We start from the raw sequence: 8,768 nt of genomic DNA on the forward strand, positions 1-8,768 counted from the left end.
CACGGGTCTCTCCCATAGGTTGAGCAAAGGGTGCATGCCCCAATTGGGGTTGCTGGCTTTCGAGGAGAACAGGAACAGAGTGGTTGGTGTTCTCGCTGGGCACATGCACCGCATTGGGTGGTGTACAGTTAGGCGGCAAGCCATATGGTGGGAAAGAATTCTTACTTTACATAACTTTACTTCCCAACACTTCTCCTCCCTGACCTACCACGTCTGGGACTGGACGACTTGTTTGGTTTATGCCGGATGGGTGAGTCGGATCCGCTTCAGCAGCAGCACTGGTGGTGGCAACTGCGGCTGCGTTGTCCTCCATCATCCTTCTCATACTTATCATGGCCTCCATCATGGAGGTCATTTGGTCCTTCATGGCCTCCATGTCGGCCTTCATCTGCTCTTGCACCTCCTCTATTTCACTCATGATTTTGGTTTTGGCACGTGTTTGGTAGGGGTGCCGTAAAGTGCGTTCGTTCTTTTTTGTTATTGTGTTTACTTTTTGACTACGACTGCTAAAAAAAACAAAATGCAATGAGTAATGCGACAATGAAATAAACATGAATGCATGATAATGATAAGTTGCCGAAGTATTGAACCCACGCAGAAATTTCAGTAAAGACATAGAGTCGAATCAAATCTCATTTTCGTTAAGAAACAACATCGTTTATCTTGCCAAAGTCAAAGCATAAATACAACACGAACGCCTCAACGGCTCCTAATTGTGTGGGACATCAGTTTGACCATGTGTTGGCAATAATCGAAAAGCCCATGAACTTCATCGGGAGCTGAATATACATCCGCCATTGCCTTGGCTCTGGCTAACAACCTCGGAAGCTCTTGACTCCCATTCAGAGTGAAAGCGAACCTATCCATCCATTTCATGGCTTCTGCATGCAATGATTCTATCACCCTCTCTCTTTCTTCCCTTTCCATTTGCAGAGTTGATACCTGTTTGCTTCCAACAAGTGCACCGGATCACACAAGTAGTATAAAATGGTAAGAACTGAGTATCGAACTCTCGGGGAACTTGTGTTACTTGGTAAAACTATTTCAGTGAATAGGTGTCTAGTGTGAAAAGAGATATGTTTACTATGAACAAGTGTGTAACCTAACTATTAAAAGGAAAATCACGTGAGTAATGATATTTAAAACAAATAGACGACACGTTGGTCTTCCTAATAGGTCCCTGATGTTAAAATGATATTCTCTACTTAACAATGCTTATGCTTTCTATGGTGTCTCCTGAAATGCTAAACCCCGATTCCTCATGATAGTCTAGCCAAATCCTGATTAAGCATCGTCCGCAGATTCCTCTTGTTGGACTAAACTCGTCCAGGACCGCATTAAGACAAACGTACAACAACTAGGTTATCGTACCGCGATCCCTCGTGATAGTACGACAAACTAGCCCTGTCCTATCAAGTTCTAAGAATCAGACCAGTTTCCACTGTTGAATGACCTTAACAAAGCATGCATCTACGTGATCAAGGTAAAAGCATACTAGAATGAAATACTGATAGCACAGAGAACACACAAAACATCATTAGATAGATAAAAAAATATTTACATCAAGTATCTACAAGGAAGATCCAACAGAGGATTTATCTTTCCATAACTGGGAAGTTTCCTTTACAACAAAGAGAAGAGAAAGATGAAAGATTGCAGAAATACAAGTAGTGGGGATGTCTCCTCCACCTCTAGGACCTCACAATCACTCACAAACTCATCTCAAACTCTCAAGATGGCTTCCTCTTCAAGCTCTGATCTCTGCAGATCTTCACACAACAAAATCTCTCAAACTCTCTGGAACTTGGACCTTGGACCTTTCTCTCTCTAGAACTCTCTAGACATGCAGAAGCTTCAAAAAAAGGCCAAACTCTCTTCCAAAATCTGATTTCAGGCTTAAATAGGTGGCTTTGTTTGTGCTCATGCGCTTAACGTAATTCTGAACTGCTTAGCGCGCATTAGTGAATTTCGGCTTAGCGTGGGCTTTTCTTGCTCAGCGAATGGACTAAAGCGGTGCGCTTAGCGGGATGGCCCTTCGCTCAGCGAACATGCACAACTCATCCTTCTTCCATATTCTTCCTCGCGCTCAGTCGAGGAGTGTTACGCTCAGCAGATGGCTCACTAAGCCGACAGGTTGGCTTAGCGAGAGCGTGAAAATCAACACTATACAAACTCACCTAATTAACCTAAAATTGAGAGAAAATGATTATTAAACACACAAAATAGAAGTACTAAGTATTTATTACCTATCTTTACCCAAAAGTAATTACAACATTACAAAATAACCATAAATTAGAGGAGTTTGATACAATTTACACAAGTTTTATACACAAAAGTTAGTCGTATTCATCGACTAACAATACCTTCACATGCTCATCTTCTAGTCTCTACCCATGACTAGTAGCTAGGCTTAGCTTTTCCTTATACTAACCAATAATTGTCAACATATTCTCTTCCGTTCTACTCAGCTATTCGGTCAAACTTCTCTTTGACCTTTGACATGCCTTCAGTTTATCCTTTAACACCATGTTTTCCACCCTTGACACGTCCTTTTCGGCCCTTCTAAGCTTGAGCTCGTTGTTGCTGCCCCATGGAGCCCCTCGAAACTTGTGCCTTCTCCATTCTTCCTTTTGGGCCCTCTTTGTTTCCCACTCTAATGCTTCAACCATAGTCATGTTGACATCTCTTAGCTCGTCACACTCTTTCTTGACCTTAGTGACTATCGTCTTTAGCTTTTTCTTGACCACTCTTGTTCTTTCAAGCTTTGCTTTCAAGGCTTGCACTTCTTCGCTTTCTTCAGGGACTTCAGCTTCTTTCCCACTTGGACCTTTTAGCTTTGGGAGCCAAGTTATCCCTTGCGTCCGTATTTATAATTTTTACTTCTGTATTATATTGCTCAAAGTGTTCACAGATAATTTTACTAATTTCATCTGCACGAATGGTTACCATGAAAATTTCTTAATTTTATTTTTTTAGAAGAAAAAAAATAATGCACATACTCTATTTTATAAAAAAAAAGACTAATTAGTTATTTTTTCTTTCATCGTCCCAAACATGCCAATATTAGCACTGACGGTATGTAAATGCAGCTCATTGTTTAAGCAACTCTTTAGAGTTCCTAGAGCTCCCTATAAGGCTTGTTGTAAAACCTGTTGTCGGACTTGATTAATCACTCTTTGTTGTTCAAAATGAATGCCTTCAACCAGTTATGATAGCCACCGATGACACCGTTGTTGCTTCCCCTAAGCTCCTTATCTTTCCTTTCCACTGTGTCCCACACTTTACAGATTCTCTAAAGTATTTTCGCATTGCTTTCATTGAAACCCCGTGCGACGAAAGACGCGATGATCTCCTCCGATGATGCACCTCTCATAGGGTAGCCTAGTTGTCTTATGGATAACATGGGATTATAATTAATACAACCCCTTGTTCCCATCAAGGGGATGTTTGGGAATCCTTCACACGAGCACAACACTCTGGCCCCTCCTTCTTTCCATTGGGGAACCAACTAATGGACGCACCTACCATACCTGCCAAGACTTCTTCCCAATTTTTTTCCCTTTTCGGTGCACATGCAATGGCCTTGTATAAGGCAGACATGTCTACCTTCATGGCAAAAAACGTGGGAGACCAACCACACATAAAGAGCAGGCGTACAACAGAAAATTCTTGCGCCGTTCCTTTTGCATCTCAGGTCAAATGTATCATATGCACCGACCAAAACAGCAATAACCGGGCTTTCCTTGCTGTGATGATAAGCAAGAAAAGCATCAATCACTGCTAAATCCACTAGCCCGTCTACATTTGGAAAGAGTATGGTCCCAAACACTAGCAGTGCTAATATGTCAATGAACGAGGTCCACTCTCCTTGATCTGCCAAAGCTTCTGCCTTTTCCTCCAAGCGCTTCCTTGGTATCCCTACCATCCCATTCCTGTTTTGCTTCACTCGGTCTAACTCTTGTGTCGAGATCCTAACCACTTTTGCTACTCTTGCCATGGAAGGGTAAAATCCAAAAAAAAGATATGGCTTCTTTCCTCCTAGCGGACATCCCAAGACCCCTTCGAACTCTTTTATGGTTGGTACCAACTAAAAGTCCCCAAACGTGAAGCATCTAAGCGGCTGGTCGTAGTATTGAGTGAGGTATGCGATGGCTTAAACAGACACTTCTATCATGGCCAAATCCCAGATTTTCCCAAACACCTTGCTGAAGGCTTGACGTCAAACTTGATCCATCCGCTGCCCTAGCTCTTGCAAGCTGGCAAGTTCTAGGTTCTTGACTTTGAAATGATAGAACCTTTTTTTAAAAGAGGGCGCTTGGTTCGACCCCATGTTTGCTAGAATGAAAATTCTGATGACCAATACTTCAACACCCTATCATAGAGGAGGTATGATGAATGCATCAAGGCATGTTTATGCTACGCATGACAGATGCATTTATTTATGGACACAAGAGCTTGGAAGACCATTTCTTCTTACCCACAATGCATTGGGTATCATGGTTCATTTGCAGTCATTACCATGGTGTCCAATGCATGCAATTAAGAAGGCGATACAAACCTTTCGACTTCCCGTGACAAAGATGACGAAACAAATGCAATGCATAAGTGATGACACGGCATGAGCATGCATGCATGAGAGTATGTGGTTGGTAGCACAAAGAGAACACGCTAAATGAATGAGCATGATAACGCAATGACTTAATGCCAAAATACCGTGTGTGAACATAATAACATGGTAAATACATGAATGATGTACACAATCACGACATCATAAAGATATGCATGGACAAATCAAGGAAACAAACATAGTGTGTTTGTTTCGTATCCCTAAATTAGGAACCTAATGGAAAAGGTTAAGGGTTCAATATTTAGTGACAACTCTCAAAGGTGGTCGTACATAACTTTCAAAGGTTTATGGAGATATCATCCTCTTTGATATCAAACATTGTGGTGGTAGGGACTACTAGCGACAACGTATCATCAAAGAGAAAAACTCTAGATGAGGCTTCACTGTTATCAAGCGAGTCGGAGACCCAGCATGACCACAGATCAACCTCCACTTCTTATGTCTCCACGGACCCAGGTATAGGGCCAAATAACTCACTGTGTGTGCAAAGGTGTAGGTGCCATGTGTGCATAGAGCAAACAAATATTTCTAAATATGCATGTAATAGGTAGACAACCACACCAAACAAAAAAGCATAGAAAAAGAGTTATATGAATACAAAACATGAAAGAAGAAAGGGAAACAAAATAAAGAAAAGTTCATGATAAATATTGCACATAGATTAAAAGGCTTAACTCTCTAACAGGTCCCCAGTGGAGTCGCCAACTGTCGCAACCTACCCTTTGATGAGAGGGCGAGGCGAGATAAAAAGTGTGTCTTCCAAAAAGGAGAACACACGGGAGTAGCCCCCAACGTTTATTCGAGGAAAACGTTAGGAAAAACAAAAAAAAAAGGTCTACGAATTTTGAAAATAAGGGTTCGAGAGTTGTTTACGCATAGGGAAGGTATTAGCACCCAACGCGCTCGTCATGAGAGACTGCAGCCTTTAATCGAGTGTGCAAAAATGTGACTTCAATATTATTTATTTTCCCTTTTATTTTTTTTTATTTTTTGGGGTCGACAAGGGTGTTGCCCTTGATCCTACGTACCCTCAGGTGCGATGAGGAATTCAGACCTACGTAGTTCTTTAAAAGCGAGGAAGTTGTGTGTTGAGTTGATCTTAAACTTTTGAAAGGTTCATTTTAACCAACGAAAGCAAAAGAGACTGTTTAAGGCATTGGACCTTGAACGAATTCAGGCGACTTTTATGGATAAAAACTCAATTATATGTTGATTTCATCTAGGTTTCACTTATTAACTTTCAATCTCTTGAAAAGATCATTTGTGACGTAAATGATTGGTCAAAATTCACTTTACAAGAAGAAAAAAGATTACTGATGGTAGAAGAATGAGATGAAGATGTGCAAAGCAACAAAGGGGACCCCTAAGGGTGCACAGATCGTACCCAAATTCTTAAAACAAATACTAACCAAATGACGAATGAAGAACACCGAACGATGTAGAAATCGATCACGGTCGCGATTCGGTAGCGCCTCAGCCTCATTTTTCTCTTCTTTCTTCTCCTTCTCTCTGATTTTCACTGAAACCTCTCAATGTTTAAAAGCTGAACCCTTTCTTTAGCCCCCTCACGCCTATTTATAGGAAATGAGGGGGTTTGGGACTCTGGCAACTCACCCAGGCGAGCTGGTTACTTCACCCCTAAGCCATTTGGGGGGGGGGGGGGGGGGGGCGAGCCAGGGTTCAGAAAAAGCTTAAAATGAATCTTTTGCCCTCCCTTTTTGGGTATTTTTCATATTCTTTACTGAAACGTAAAATGATATTTTGTCTTGCACAGTGACTAGTGTCAAACAGCTCAATTCGGCTAGCGAGAATCAAAATGTTAGCGAATGATAGTCCCCAGGGGAAATTAGGGTCTGACTGTGGTTCTTGCATTATTTGCAGAGATATGTTACACCGCAACCAATTTTGTGTATTATATCATACAGGGGAACCGATTTGCTAGCAGCTTTACAATTGGAATGTGTTGGGTGGAATGGACCAAATGTTTCATCTATGTATTGCGTTCACCACATTACATCAAATTTCAACAAACAGTTTAAAAATCTTGACTTAAAAAAAGAAGTAATCAATATGGATATGCTTCTTCCTATTTCATGCATCATATTCTTGCTTTATTACATCTTCACTATATTTATACTCATTGTTTTATCTTTTGGCATAGGATATGAGACAAGGAAACCACGATTTAAGGCAAAGTTGCTCGCACTGCAAGCAAAGTTTTCACAAGCAGCAAATTGGTTGGATCAAATTCCCAAAAGTAAATGGACTCAGGCCTACGATGAAGGAAAACGGTATGGTCATATGACTACCAACCTTGTTGAATGTATGAATTCTATTTTGAAAGGAGCCCAAGCATTATCTATTACTGCCTTAGTCAATGAAACATTTAATAAAATAACATAGGTACTCTAAAGACGTATATGTCATGATGCAAGAAAATCAACACATTGCTACATCACATTATGTTCTCATGTATGTTCAAGAAACATGGGAGTTTGAGGTTCAAGAAATTGCAAATACGTGGCTTGGTCGATGAGCAATAGCATGCACTGTCAAATTGAATGAATGGTCATGTGATTGTGGATAATTTCAAGCACTTCGACTACCTTGCTCGCATTCAATTACAATGTGTACTTTTTGCAATTTAAATTATGATGACTTTGTTAACCCTATATACAAGTTGGAAAAAATTTTCAAAGTTTATTAGCATCACTTTCATTCCCTTGGAAGTGAAGACACATGGCCTAAATATTTAGGTCCACATTTTATGCCTGATCCTTCGAAATGACGACAGATATCAGGCAGGCCGACCACTACTTAAATATATAATGAGATGAACAAACCAATTCCAAATAGGTCTAAACAAATGCTCATTGTGTAGAAGTGAAGGACATAATCGTACTAACTGTCTATACAAACATGTACATGACTAATATAGTTTCTACTTTTTATTTTTTCTTTCATTTGTATTGTGCATTTTATATTAGTGTATTAATTATGTTGTTTTTAATTTTATTATGTATTTTTATTAATAGATTATCTAAATTTTAAATAAACAAAAACATTTAAATAAAAAATATTAAAAATATATAACATATTTTAAATAATAAAACATTAAAATAAATTAATAACATATAAAATAAAATCATAAAATATATACACCATATTAATAAAAACTATTAATAAGTAAAATTAAAATTGTTATTTTACATTTAAATTATTTTTAAAAAAATTAGAAAAAAATAAACCGTAAAAAAATTATAAACTTTGAAAAAAAACAAAAAACTTAAACATTTTAAAAAAAAGGTTTATGACTTCAAAGTCGTAAAACAAAAAAAAAGGTTTTACGACTATAAAGTCGTAAAACAAAAAAAAAATTACTTAAAACTTCAAAGTCGTATGAAAAAAATTTAACTGAAGTCGTAAATAATTTTACAAGTTTAGTTAAGAAAAAAAGAAGTCGTAACAAGTGTTACGACTTCTAACTCAAAAGTCATAACACCTGTTACGACTTACCCACTTTTAGGTAATTTCTTAAAACTCACCCCTGATTGAAAAATTACACTTAAAAATACCCCCTTTTAGTAAAAAAGCCTAGATATTGTTAAGATGGATAGAATAAAATTATGTTTAATGGCTTATTTGTTTTTTTATGGTAAAAATATTTTTGAATTTAATAGTGCTACACTCACAATAATTTTATATTATCATCTAATCATAGTTGAGTTCAATTTTTCAATCAAGCACAAAGTTGGGTAGGTTAAGTAGCATTAACTATTCAATTTTATTTACTATTTTTGTTCATATATATATATAAGACTCTTTTAACTAATCCAAACACTTAAAAAAAGTTGTTAATTTATTTAGAGTTTAATGTTTATGCACTAACAATACAAAACAATTTTACACATCACAAATCATCGTTTAAATTACTTTAAGACAATTATTTTAAAAGTCAACAAACTTACCATACATGGTGGGTTGTGATTGAATAATTATGCAAATTTTTTTACACAATCACTGCATAAATTTTTTTCTCATTTATAACCACATTAATTAAATTTGTCAACTATTTATTTTGTTCTTCAAAAATTACCCTTCATTTTGTTCTCCTTTCAATTGCTCTCACCAAGGAGTAATT

Source organism: Glycine max, chromosome 17 (genome assembly GCF_000004515.6).
Source record: "Glycine max cultivar Williams 82 chromosome 17, Glycine_max_v4.0, whole genome shotgun sequence".
Classification (NCBI taxonomy): domain Eukaryota; kingdom Viridiplantae; phylum Streptophyta; class Magnoliopsida; order Fabales; family Fabaceae; genus Glycine; species Glycine max.